The sequence below is a fragment of the Egretta garzetta genome, unplaced genomic scaffold (genome assembly GCF_000687185.1).
Source record: "Egretta garzetta isolate BGI_Z169 unplaced genomic scaffold, ASM68718v1 scaffold795, whole genome shotgun sequence".
NCBI lineage: Eukaryota > Metazoa > Chordata > Aves > Pelecaniformes > Ardeidae > Egretta > Egretta garzetta.
Window position 1 is genome coordinate 29445 of NW_009259806.1, and position 14578 is coordinate 44022.

Genomic DNA, 14578 nt, shown 5'->3' on the forward strand with positions numbered 1-14578 from the left:
CCCCTTGCCCCCCCCGGACATGCTGATGCTGCTCGCTCCGCCTGCGCCCAGCTCTGCCCCGCGCCCGCCGCGCCGCGCTCTTTATGGGGTGGGAGCCGACCTGGTTGGGGACTGCGGACCAGGGGGGCGGGGTTCCCGCCACTTTTTCCTGCCTGCGTCACGGATCGCTATGGAACATCGCCTGCTATTACCTGTCAAACAGTGCTGTAAAGTCAGCAAAGTAAACAAAAAATGACACCGCCCCTCACGTACATGTTCGTACCAATAGGAAAGGTTCCCCACCCCCCTTGGATTTGTATAACCCCATTTGCTATGCGTCTGTTTGTGTATTTTATTTTATTGCAATGACTGAGGTTTGTTTGAAATCCTTTAAATTCTCATTATTTTCATGCAGTTGTTCATTTGTTGTTTCGTTTTATTTGGCAAATATATGCAAAGTTCTATATACTTTTCTTCAGAAGTTTTAATGTTTTGAAATATTTTACTGGCTGTAGAGAATTTTCCACAACATCTGTGCTTTCAGGTTTTCTAAGATACAGTGTTTCTCTCTTGGTTTCCGCCTTCCTTTTCTTAAATGGGAAGTTTGATACTTTCTTCTGATTTTGACATAAGTAATTCTGAGTGTGTAAGCACATATTAAGCAGAAGGCGGAATAGAATCTTTTTCATATTATTACCTTTATATTAGATTGTGCCTGGATCAATGAGCCAAGGACAATTGCATAAGGTCCAACAAGGCCAAGGGCCAGGTCCTGCACTTGCGTCACAACAACCCCATGCAACACTACAGGCTTGGGGAAGAGTGGCTGGAGAGCTGCCTGGTGGAAAAGGACCTGGTGAGGCTCCACCTCGGCTCCTGTGCTTGGTCCTGGGCCCCTCACTACAAAACATTGAGTTGCGGGAGCGGGTCCAAAGAAGGGCGGACGAAGCTGGTGAAGGGTGTGGAGCACAAGCCCTGTGAGGAGTGGCTGAGGGAACTGGGCCTGTTCGGCCTGGAGAAATGAGGCTGAGGGGAGAGACCTTATCGCTCTCTACAGCTGCCAGAAAGGAGGCTGTAGCCAGGTGGGTGTCCGTCTCTTCTCCCAAGTAACAAGCGACAGGACGAGAGGCAACAGCCTCCAGTTGTGCCAGGGGAGGTGGTTTAGATTGGATAAGAGGAGGAATTTCTTCACTGAAGGTGTTCTCAAGCACCGCAACAGGCTGCCCTGGGAAGTGGTTGATCCACCATCCCTGGAGGTATTGAAGGGATGCTAAAGGGTTAACAAGAGACCTTTGTGAAGCCAGCTGGAGCTGGAATGTGATAATAGCCCTGAGAAAACAGAACATCCTTGAGGAGAGTGCAGCTTAAAGTACTAACATTGTGGTTTAGGTTAAACTTACTAACCATAAGAGGTGAAAAACTGTAGATAAGAAGCTAACAGTGTGTGGAATGTGCATCATTAGAGAAAAAGAAAAGATTTGTAGTAAATTGCCTATCTTTGTTGCCAGCCTTGTAAAGCACGTAGGGGACAAAACATCTAGCATTTTGTCGATACGAGGATAGCCAGGGATGGGAGCCATCACATACAGAAGTAAAAGGGAATGTTTCAAGGATAGGGAGCTGGCAGGTACCCGCTGTGGTGTTCTGGCAGCAGAACAAGGGGGGTAAAAACCAAAGTTCACCAAAAGGACAAGGTGAAGAAGAGGAGTAGATGAAATAAACTACCCCTGAAGACCACTGACTCAAATCACTGAGCATGTGCAACTGGGAGGAGAATATGTAAATGATTTCCAGGACTTAATTTCCCTGTCCCTGCCTTTTCTGAGGAATGTAATGAATATGTATGTAAAATTAGTATATAAACTATGTCATTAACCCTGTGTGACGCGCACGTTAGGAGGAGCAATCCCCTGTCTGTATGGTGCCGCAATAAAGAATACCTGTTTAATAGTCACCAAGACTATTGAGTCCTGATTTCAGCTTTTCACGGCTTCAGTATTTAGAAGATGCATATATGTGGCGCTTAGAGACATGGTTGGACTTGGCAGTGTTAGCTTTATGGTTGGACTCAATGATCTTAAGGGTCTTTTCCAACCTAAATAATTCTACGATTCTATGACTTTCACTAATTTTGCTCATTTGGAGTTACTGCTGTGGAGATTTTGTCCTTATTTTTTAAAAAATATCCTTTAGTATAACTATAGATTTAATGTTCTGCTACACTAATTAGTAAGAAAATCACCTTCCTATTGCATTGCAGATCAAACTTTTCAATCTTTAGCTGCTGTTTTATGGGTCTGAATCTATACTGGAAACAGATGAGATTTTGAATTAGAATTTGTAAATGTGAGGAGTGGTCCTTGCTAATGATGTGGCAAATGTGACAGTCTAAGGACATCTTGAGCTGGAATAACTACTAGACTAACACATAAAGAATGGTTTCATTTTTTCTGAAATAAAAACAAACAAACAAAAAAAAAGGATGGGTGTTAGAATTTGATTTTTTCTGTCTTTTTATGTAAGAAATGCAAGCACAATTTCTACATGCTCTTTTAAACTGTGCCATATTAGGAATATAATAAGTAGTTTATCTCTATTGTGCTACTAAACTGGGAAGGAGTAGCTTCCCTCCATCTGTTTAATGATGACGGAATTATATTCCATCATAAAACCAAAGGAGTGTTTTGCTCTCTATGGTCGCCTTAAAAGAGGAGCTCATTATCCTGGCATCTCAAATATCATTGGTAATACTGTCCCTAGATGTTTTGATGGTCAATATCAAGAAGAAGCTAACAAATATGATTTAAATGAAAAATTTCTTCTCCCTAGCTAACCTGCATTGCTTCAGAAAAGGAGTCTATTGAGAAACATGGCAATGATCTTTGCTTTTCCCCTCTTCCAATATGAAGCAACCCTCACTGAACTCTCCCCATCAGTTGCTATCGTTCACCTAGGAGACGTGTTCTCAGCATTTATCTGGGCTGTAGCAACGGTGCTTCCAGGTGCAGAGGTGAAGAGGAATGCTTAGGTACATTGGCGAGTCTCCTTAGATTTAGTGTAGTCCTAAGCATGCCTCCTTTCTCTTCCTGAGAGGAGTGAACAGGTGAGCTGAGTGTGATACTGAGGCTTTAAAAACGTATTATACTTGCTACGGGTTTTGGTCATACCAACATGTCACAAAAAAGTAAACAAACTCAAGCCTTTTCTGTTGTTAGTAGCCTAAAGCATTATTCCAGAATAATTTTGGTTGTGTTTTTTTTTTTTTTTAAATACAGCTTTCTTTTCTTCACTCACTAGTGCCTCGTTAGCAGCAGAACACCATATTTCAGTACCCCTCCCTTTCTGCTCCCCAACCCCTTGCCCATGGTTAATAGTGACAGTGCTCAAGCAAGAGCACTTCAAATTTTTGTACATTTAGCACATATGTAGGCTAAGGACAGAGTCACAACACGATGGATCAAGACAGATTTAATTCTGCAAGACAGAGGCAAAGGACTAAGCCTCCAGTGTGCTGAGCACACTTGCTGTCTAACCCCATGATTTTTACACTCAGCTTTTGGTTGCCATTTGCAAATTTTTCAGCTGCCTTTCTTATATGTTGGGTTTGCATCCTCTAGGTAGTTAATTTTTATGTGTTGAAGCCTGGCACAATAAGATATGGCTCCTGTTGGGTATTATGTCTGTATTGATAACCTCAGGGTGAGTAATTAGAATACGCAGTTACTAATTTAATCCTGACTTTAAATCATAATTCATGAAATTGAAATGGAATTTAAGGCTTTAACTCTTAGATCAGTATTAGGTAAAGAAATCACTGACAGCCATTATATTCTAAGACTATATATGAACAAACATCTGGAAAGGTACTCATATTTTTCAAACTGGTAATTTTGACTTTTGTAGAATATTGGACAGGTTTTGTCACTTTCAAAGGAAAAATGGAATTGCAATCTGTCCTTTTTTGAATGAGACAGGTTGTACAGACCCTTGCTTTTCACTGTTATCATGCTCCTGTGATCTGCCATGCTGTAAACATACTAGATCTCATCTGGACTATCTGGGCAAATGAAACAAATTGTTCACTTGTACTGAAAACCTGGGTGCTTTTGACAGACCAGCATACCCCTGCAGTGGAGCAGAGCTTCCAGGAGAAGGGCAAAAGGACAATAAGCCTGAAGAACAATGTACTGTAAAGAAAGCTGCACTTAGCTCAACACCGGGGAGACCGGAGGATTAACCACCATGGCTTTAGATAAGACAGCCGAACCAAGGAGTCATCAGGTTCCCTCAGACAATTAACAGAGAGTAATGTCTTCCTGGCAAGCCAGACCAGTGTGAGGTCTGGGGAGTGTGTGTGTGTGTGTGTCTATGGCTCAGCTCAACATAAAGTATAAAAACTGGACAACAAATAAAACAAAGTTTGAAGAGAGCAATGGGCTTGAGGTGGTTTCACCCAACGTATGCCTTCCCCACAACTGGGAAGGCCCAACATTGTGACAATGAGCATATAGAGACCAGTAACAAGAATCATGTTTGCGCTGTGTTTCAACTGTATATTGCATATGCTATATTATGCTTGTGATGCAATTTCAATACTTTGCTGTATCACTTGCTAAATCAAAATCGCATGTAATGCCAAATATACTCAATAAGGAAATCTAATATGAATCATTAAACTCTCCCTCATACGTAATATGTAAAAGAACCTGGTTGGAGAGCATTCAGCACTGACAGCACAGAGATGTGGTCAGCTGGGACCTCTCTCTACATCTGGATAAGACTGTAAGCTGCACAAGATCTGACTTCTTTGGCACACTTCAGGCTTCTAAGTCTACTCCTTGTTCTCTGTATCCCCATGCCCACATACCCCGCCTTCAGTGCAGCGTGTAAGCCATGCTACAAAGCGGTGCTTGCTGAGGTTGAGCAGACCACGTAATTTTGGTAAGAAATATTTTAAGCACAGGAAGCTTTTATCTTGAGACCGAGGGCCAAGTCAGCATTTGCATGTGTAGATTTGCCATTTGGAAGGAATCTCCCGGCAGTAGCATAGTTGTAGCACTGTTTTATGCTGCTTAAGAAAATCTAGCAAACAATGTCACCTAATGTTTAAATGTCTAAATGAATGTTTAAATGTCTAAATGTTACCGCTATCAGCTTCCCAGTGTGTTGATCATATCTATCTCTTTGATGGGTATGACAAGATTTGAGGGTACGGTGTTCATGAATTTAGTCTAATGATTGGTGCTTTGATAACTAATTTAATCTCTCCCCTTCTCCACTAGCTGAGATGGAGAGGACCAGAGGTGGAGAGACCCATTCTCATCTTTTTATTTAAAGGCTCGCCTCACTCAAAGATCCAAGAGGTTGGGCTGCAGCCCTGGTTTGGACTGTTTTCAACCTTAATCTTGCTGCCAAGTTCAGGAACTACACAGGGACTAATAAATCAAGAAAAGACCTCTGTCATGGCCCAGCAGCCTGCACTGACCTTTGAGGATGCAGTTTTCCATGCACAGAGAGTGGCTTCTTAGTGATCAGAAGATGATCCACACAGGGGCAAACTCTTCCAGAAATCGTCCCGCTTCCCCTGCGCCATGCCAGCTGCAGGCAAGGGCAAGTGCATGTTGTCTGAGTCACTGCTGTGCTGCTCTGCAAACCAGCAGGAGCTGGATGCCATTTCCTCATGGAAAACGACATCACAGGATTAGTCTCCAACAGCGGATCGCAGGAAGGGACACTGCACACGCACTTCCGAAGGAATGTTGTGCTTGGCAGGCACTGACACCCAAGCACTCACATGGCCCTGCCACCACTCACACCTCCTCCTCACCAGGTCAGATGTTTCAGGGTTCCTTTCAAAGCAATGCTCTTTCTGCTAGAATTGCAAAAATTGACTTTCTGGGATGCTTCTCTCACATAGCAATGTACCAGTTGTCAGGACAGCATGACACAGGAGTATTGAGTGTGGTGTGTCTCACTCTGTGTTGGAAGGAGAAGGCTTGCATGGGCCTCACCCACACCACACCATACACATGTCTTGCAGGCTCACTGAATAGGTTATATAGCTGAAAGGCTGGCCTAGACCATGTTTGGGGTGTTGGGAAGACAGTAATATACCCAGTTCATTACACAAAGTTTTTTTAGGACATGGAAGAGAAGGGACGGGTCAATAACCTGAAATTTGGTGCAGGGGCTCCCCTTTGCCCATGTAGATTTCCTCCCCAGGCTCTGGGCTCCTCCCAGGAAGACACCAAAGGACCTCTTTGAGTGCTCCAAGTGGTTTCCCAGGACCAGGGTAGCCCATGGAGCTCAGAGCTCGGTAGCACGCCATGCAAATCTGCTCCTGCATTCAGTTAAGGAACAGCAAACCAACTACTTGGCAACTACAGCTGACATTTGACTGCTTCTCTTAAATCCTTACTCTGCTTTCTAAACTGGCATTTGAAGCAGCACAGGTCTCCTGATACATTGACCATTGATTAAGGTAGAAAGACGTATCATGGAGGCATTGTAAGCACAATGTTTCTTGCACAGACGAGACTGATCAGCTCCTCTCCTTGCCCGGGCTCCTGCAGAGCTGCGCTGGGCAATAAGTTTTGCTGTTGAACTCTGCCAACTCTTATAGAGCTGTAAGCACTTAACAGCAGCTGAAGTACTGCCCTGTCCAAGTTATCTCTCTGGGGCATAGTTTTCCAAGTACAGAATCTGCTGTGGGCACCACTGTAGGAATATACTGAATTTTGTCTTGGGCTGTGTGTTTCTGGAGGAAGCCAAGTCTGGAAAATGATGACATGCATTGTGTCGGTGTCTCCAGACAGTACTGCTGTGCTTTGTCTTTGTTACAGTAATACTCGGTTGGAAAACCAAATACTTTGGTTGGAAACCCCAGCTGCTTACAGGCTTTTATTTATGCTGAGGCTCTGGACACAGCAGCAGGCTGGTCTTTAAGGATTCAACTCTAAGAAAGCCACCACAACCCCCAGGTTCTGCCTAGGTCAGACCAGTCATTTCCCAGCCCATGCTGATGCAAGTAGCTGTTCTGCTTCATGTGCAGAACCTTGCACTTCTCTTTGACAAACTGCTCAAGATTTATTTTGGTCCATAACTCAAGTGTATTGAAATCCCTTTTAACTGACTGTCTTACTTTTGATTCTGTCTGTCCTTCCAAACTTAGTATCATTCACACATGCTAAGGGTGCCTTTTCTCTTATCATCCAGGTCATTGCAGAAAACACCAAATAATACCAAGTATTCAGTCCTGGGGCATTCTTTTCTTTACTGGTTGCCTGCAGACACTAAGTTGTTAACTACAGCCCTTTGACCTTGTGCTTCAGACATCTAACAGCTTCCTGATCCTGCCCGTACTCCCTCAGATCCCAAATGAGAATGCTATGGGAGATGGTTCCAAATATATTACTAAATACTAAGTGTGTTGCAACCAGCGCATGTCCACCCAGATACTCTCTAATCTATAGTTCTGTGATAATTACCATTACCTAGACATCAGCAATTTTTGTTGCCCTCCCTCCATCATCTAGAGTCAACAGAACCCATTTGATTTCTGATAGTTTCTCGGTCTCACTGGTTCTTGGACACCCCACTATCTTCCCAAGTAAGATTTTCTGCTCCATATTAGAAACTATTTCCTTACTGCTAACTTGCTGCAGCAAAGAATGTTAGTTCTTGCATTTCCTACAATGTATACTGAGGAAAGATGACTTCCTTCCTCTTCATGTTTATTTGTTTGAGAAGAAACTTTGTTTTTTCAGCCTTCTCTTTGAGTCAGGGAACTCCAACAGTATGTGCCTTCCCTTTAGGGAACAGATCCTAGACCTCTCTGATAATTAGCGTTGCTCTCTTCTGTGTATTCTCTTATTGTTCACTTCTCATTACCTGAAGTTCAGTACTAAAAACTAAGCCTAAAACTTCAAGTGAGACTACACGTTTCCTGATGACAGAGGAAGATGATCTTCACCTGTCTGGTAGATGTTGTCATTGTGTTCCTTTCCTAGTACCTAGTAACAAACTTTTGTTGGTTTATTGTCAACTTATAACCTGACGATCCAGATCTACTCAGGTGCTAGTCAACTGCTGCTGTCCAATATATATAAAACTGATATATTTCTTTCTAGGTGAAGTATCTTACACATTTTTGAAGATGGTGTCTCAAATTTATCAGGCTGTTTTCAACACATAAACTGCCCTCCACCATTCTAGCATTTCTTTGCTTGTTGATACTCATAGCACTGCTATACATGCCCTGTAGACTATAATTCAGATCATAAAATTATACCAGGTCTAGGACTGATCCTTGTAGAACTCCGTTTGGCACAGCATTTTTATTTCATAGTTGACAATCATAAACTTTTAAATATAACTTTCTACCCTGTGCATGTGCAAGGGCGGGTAGAGGGGGTGGGGGAACGTGTAGAGGATGCTAGACCTAGTTTCCCACTCTTTCTAATTTTGGAGCAAGCTGGTTAGACATGGTTTTAACTTCTTCCCTTATGTCTTACAAACTGATGTCTGTTTTGAGTACTGTAAATTCTGTTCAATATCTTCCTTGAATTTGGCTGAGCTGGTAATTAGTACAACTTGATGTCAATGAGGTATTCCTTCCCCAGGGTGTGCTGAGTGTAAACCTGAGCAATGCACAAATCTGTAACCCAGAATGCCTTATCACGTGCTTAGTTCTTGCCCATATTCTTCAGATACCTTAAGAGTAACAGAGTACCTGCATAGGCTGGGTGCAGAGCTGGGTCTACTGCGTATTCTCACATGTGAGCTTTCAGCATCCTGTTTCCCTTCACTCAGCATGAAGGCCTAGAACTACCTTTGATAGCTTAGGAAATGGCATCTAATAACATGTACATCCTGAGTGCCACTGAAGGGTAGGACATAGATTTTTCTATATTGATGGCCTAGTTTCAATTTCCACCTCTGACTGAATCAGTATTTGCAATCTGACTCACAAAAAAAAACCAACCAACTTTCATTTGTCTGTGTTGTGCGTCTGGGAGAATAAATAGCGTGTGATGTAGGTTCAGACACCACATTTCAATTTTTTCCAGGCACTCAGTGAGAGTTACAGGGTTCATTTCCAGGCTTTTGCATGTAGGTCCCTAGTACTTTTTTGTCTTTCTTTATCTACCTGTTTCCTCTTTTTCTTCAGCTGAAAACAATACAAAATTTATATTCTACAGAACTCAGTAGAACAAAACTCAGCTCATAACTAGGATTCCTATGTTTAATATTACTATTACTACTACTAGTGATAATTCTCAGTCCCAGAGATGGGTGAAGTAAAACTTGGTTACAAGAGGATCTCTGACCAACAGACTTTCAGAAGTCTGAAGGAATATTTTGATGCTTTAGGCTGTCATTTTCTGGACAGACAAGGAGATTTTGAGGCTTATTCATTAAAATGCACAGCCCTTCTTTTTTGCTGGGTAGCAAATAGTTAACAGTTATGGCAGACAGGAGAGTTTTGATCAACCCAGAATGTAGGGATTTTTTTTTTTTAAGTGGCAGTTTTACTGAGGCTACAACTAGCCTTAATATGTCCTAGAGTCATGGACAACATGATCACTGAGCCAAATCAAGGTAGCTCAAAACCGGTCTTGACAAGCCTTGGAAGTTAAGACAGTGTGAGAGGTAGCAATGTTTTTTGAAGCTACCTTTATCTAAATACCAAAATGTAAAAAGTGGCGGGAGTGCCATTAATCTGTACATAGGTTTCACAAATTAACCTGGAGAAGTATTATCTACAAAATAGTACTGAGGGAAATGATTGTTTCCCTCCAGTCAGTACTGGTGAGACCCCTCTGGAGTGCTGCATCCAGTTGTGGGTTCCCCAGTGCAGCAGAGACATGAACATAACTGGAGTGACACCAGTGAAGGGCCACGAAGGCCATTAAGGGACTGGAGCATCTCCCAAATCAGGAGAGGCTGGAAGAGCTGATACTGTTCACTCAGAAGAAGAGAAGGCTTGGACGACTCTTATCCATGTGTTCAGATATCTGATGGGGGGAATAAAGGAGACAGAACCAGAGTCTTCTCAGTACTGTCCCAGGCAGGAGGCACAAATTGAAACACAGGAAATTCTACTTAAACATAAGAAATTTTTTTTGGAACAGGCTGCCCAGAGAGGCCGTTGTGTCTCCCTGCTCTAGCTGACCCTTCTTTGAGCATGGGGGTAGGACCTATTGCATTAGGTGTTAGATTAGAAGGCCAGATACTTTTTTTTTTAGGAGGTGTGATTGCCCTAACATTGAAATTTCTGTCTAGCATATTTTTATTAGCTTGGTTACATACATACAAGTATGTATCTAAAAGGATACAGGGTTCTTTACTAGTGACAGCCCTTTGAAATTTTAACTCCTCCTTAACTATATAAACTTTGCAATTGCTGAATCAGTAGTGTCAATATAGTTGCAGCATGCCAGAGACTTGACTAATGTCTTTTGATCTTGGTATGGTGTTTTTATTATTAATATTGACAGCAATTACTTAAATGTCTGCAAAATCATTCTTTGTCAAGAAGATAGCATGCTTCAGTTAAAAATTGTAATTTCTCTGGGTCTTCACCACGCTAACAATAGTAATTCTAATTAAATGAGTATAGGCTTTCAGCTAAATTTGGCTAATGAGCTTATCCAGATTGTTCTCCTCCTGCAGTCTGAACGTCTAATCTGCCTCTATTTCTCTAATGTCTAATCTGATTCTCCTCCATGTGGAACTTACATTTTAATAAGAAAAAAAAATCTTTTTCTCTGCTATACAGTTTTAGAAATGACTTCTTATGTTATATGTGAACTGTTTTTGTTGTGAAGATACTTGCACTGGAAAACACACTGGCATTTTGTAGGATCTCCTGTAATGTGCTCTAACACTTCTACTGCTACACAAGGAAGGAAGCAAGGCCATATTGTGTGATGATGCATGGAAATGAGGTTCTGTTTTGGAGAAGTAAGGGTATGCATTTTAAGAAGGCATAAGAAATTGGTTTGAGGTCCTGAGTAGGAGATAAAAAGACACTGCCTTTGGACAGAGTGCTTGGAAAGGAAAAACAGGAGAACTTGCAATCTTCGCTGCTTGATTGAAATCTAGTACAAAAGGAGTCACATTTAAATATTTCTCTCTTCACATGGCAATTGTAAGCAATTTTTATTACCAGTTCACTCTCAAAACTTCTTTTTTTCAAGTAATGTTGCTGTGCAGTAAGAAAATTTCTCTGTCAGCTTGAAAAAATGTTCCATACTCTACCACTGATTTGCTAAGTTATGTGTTGGGATGCTTGCTTTGCTTTGTCTTTTCATCTTATCTGTAAAACACCCAGGGCAATATCAATGTTATTTGTAAGGTGATTAGCCCCTCTAAAAACTGAGAATTGTTATTTTGGTCCAGTGTTGCATTTAACAGCTATTTCCAGCAACGCAAACCTGAAAATTATTCAGAGCTTCTGACAAGTTTATTTTATCCAATTAACTAGAAAACGTCATTGCTGGGGCTGGGGGTGGGGGAGTAAATAACCCTACAAAAGCCTCCCATTTTCACACCACCTCATATCTCTAAAGCCCCTCTCTTTAAGAAAAAAGATCGCCTTTTGCAGAAATGGTTGGTAAGAGCAGGAAAATTCTCACCGCTCAGAAACAGGCCAGGCATAATGCTTTGTGTAGAACAGGGCTGGTTTGATGGTTGAGGACTAGATACAATAAAGGATGCTGACCCCTAATGCCAGAGGCCAGCTGCCAAGTTTTCCAGCATCTCAGACTATAGGGAAAAACAACGAACTTCAGAAGTTCAATTCAAAACACTCAGCACCGGGAGCAGGGAACTTAAAGGACCTGCAAATTTACAGGGACCCGTCCAGAACGAAAAGTGGGAGAAGTTTTAAATTCTGCTCCTTGAAATCCTCAGATCAGTACCTTCTTCATCTGCTTTCCTTACAAAAACGATCTTGTCCCTTTAAAACTTTTGCCGTAGGGACAGCAATCCCTACCCCCTGAGGATGGAGTTCAAGTGACTGCCGCTACTTAGGGAGCAAGATCTGAGAGCTTTGCTCCCACCTCCTTCTACCTCCCGTCTTTATCTCCAACCTGCAGCCTGTTGGGGGGCGAGGGGAGGGAAAGAAATCTCTCCTCGCCCGGTGGACGGAGAACAGGTTTGCAAAGAGCGAGCCTGAAGGCAAACTTGCCCAAATGTGTGGATGTGAGGGATGGGGCTGGGGAAGGCCCCCCCCCGGGGGCTACAGCCGCTCTCTTGCACCAGCAGCTGCCGTCTACTCCCAGTTGCTCGCAGCTTCCCCACCTGTTTCAAGTGTAATAAACCAGAGTCGTAGAGATCTAACCCTAAATCGTCAAAGCTACAGAGATTAAAGGCACATTACGCTTCTTTCAGTCCTCAGCCCCTGAAGAACGTGCATTACACTAAACAGTCCCGGACAGATGACAGCCCCCCCCCGGCTCTGTCTTTTTCTGTCACCCACAGTCAGATTCTGCCTTGTGGCCATCTCCCTTCACCCAACCTGGAAAATAAGCATAATGCCCTCATCTTGTTACCAGTAACTAACTGCCTTTTTACCTCCCAGAAAAATATTCCTACTGTTCATTTGAATTACCAGCCTGCGCTTTCAAACTCTATGGCTGCTGGGGATTTGGTCTGATTTCTGTAGGGGGGACCAACGCCACATTCACGAGGAGCGTGGCAGATTTCAGCCCGTTCAGTCGGATTTTTACTGCGGGATACAGAAAAGCCTAATTTTTCCCTTTCTCTGCTTTTCCCTTCCTCTCCTTGTCTCCTTCAAAGTATTTATTAGCTGGCCTGCATGCACGCACAATAAAATAAAAATAGAACTAAAAAGAGAATAGGAAAAAGTGACATTGTTTTCACTTCTGTTATTCCAACGTATCTCATTTATCCTTGCCATTTTAATCTATCTCATTTCAACTAAAGCTACTTACTATTAAGTAAAACCTAATTGTCTCTTCAACATTTAATGTATGAAAATAAATGCCAGGGCCTTTTGGAAAGTACTATTTGGCTTCTAGAATATCAGATTCATCCGTGCTAGAAAAGAGGGTCCTTTGCTGAAACAGTCCACTGATGCTTTGCATGACAAGTTTTTACAAAGTACAATGGGGCCAAGTATTAGGTTCGGGCTTAATGTGATCTTTTCAACCAAAGAAAAAAAATCTAGCTGCTTTTTAATTAGAAGCCAATCGAGGGTTTTGTCTTCTGATTTAATCAAAAATTATCCCAAACAGTGCTAGCAGTCCTAAAAAAAAATAATTAATTTCTGTTGTCACTTTGTGAGACTTAGTAATTAAGTGGGATGGTAATAATGAAAGCTGATTCTGATTTATGAGGATTGTCTGAAAATTATTTCAGTATTCTGAAGGTTTGGATGAAAATCTAAACTGGCGAGAGTTTTCCTTTTCCTTTAAAGAAGAGCATGGCAGCACGGCAGGTTTTATGAAACCTATGAAGGGAAAAAAAACCCACAAAAAAACCCCAGAAAAAAGCCCCACCAATCTGTGTCCAAATATTTATAGGTAATATTGAGGCTGAAGCATTATGCTCACGCAGGCCAGGTTTGCACATTATTTCATTTATCTGGGGAGAACCGAGGCTTCAGTTGTCTCCATTAATGTTTAAGTAGCATCTGATACACATTAGTGTATCTATACCTTTGACATTTTTCCCCTACAAGTCTTGCTTCTGACTTCAGTAAGTCTTAAAGAATAATATTATACACTACTGTAGCCGAAAAAGCATTAAACTAGCAGTTTATCCGGAATTTATATGCATTAACTAGGCGTTGAGAGCTTCATTTTATAAACAGAAACTATTCATAAAAATATCAAAATCTTGCAATTCACTTACAGAACAGAATAAAAAATGCAGAGCCCTGGCAAGTTCCAGACACTTTTCAACAGTATAAAAATCCCTCTGAAAGTCTTTTCTTTTCCCAAAACAAGAAATTCTGTAGAAATACTGTATCCTTAATAGTTAAAGATATGGTTAAGGGAGCCGAATCTTTATCCATATTCAAAGCTCAGCCATGAAATTGTGTTACTTCCTTCTCTTTGAAATCAATTTATGACAAAAATACTGAAGCTGCCCCCTCGGTTTCTATCCTAATCTGGAGAAAACCCCCTAAAGAATAACCCTGCATTACGGGGGAGACTTTTTATCTACGGGTTTTATTTTAATTTAGAAGGAAAAACAAAAGTTTGCCGTTCCCGGGGTCTCTCTGGCTTCACAGCGCGGGGTTAAACACATCTTTTCTCTCTCCTCTGGGGTCCCAACAGCAAGAAACTCCCCCGAATGAAAGTCCACCGTCTTCTCTTCGCTCCCCGAAGAAACGGGGGTGATTTCGTAGCACGCATTTTACAAAAAATATGAATTTATAACTCCGAAGAAACACAGACTCGGAGGACGAAAAGCTCTTCCTGGCTAACAGTTAGGCGGGCTCTGCAAAGCACCAATCACAGATCACCGCTTCGCTATAAATTCAGGCATCGGGGTTACTGTAGCCCAATTACTTTCTTTTGATTAGGAAGAAGTCTCTGCAGCGATGTCGGAGACCGCTCCCGCCGCC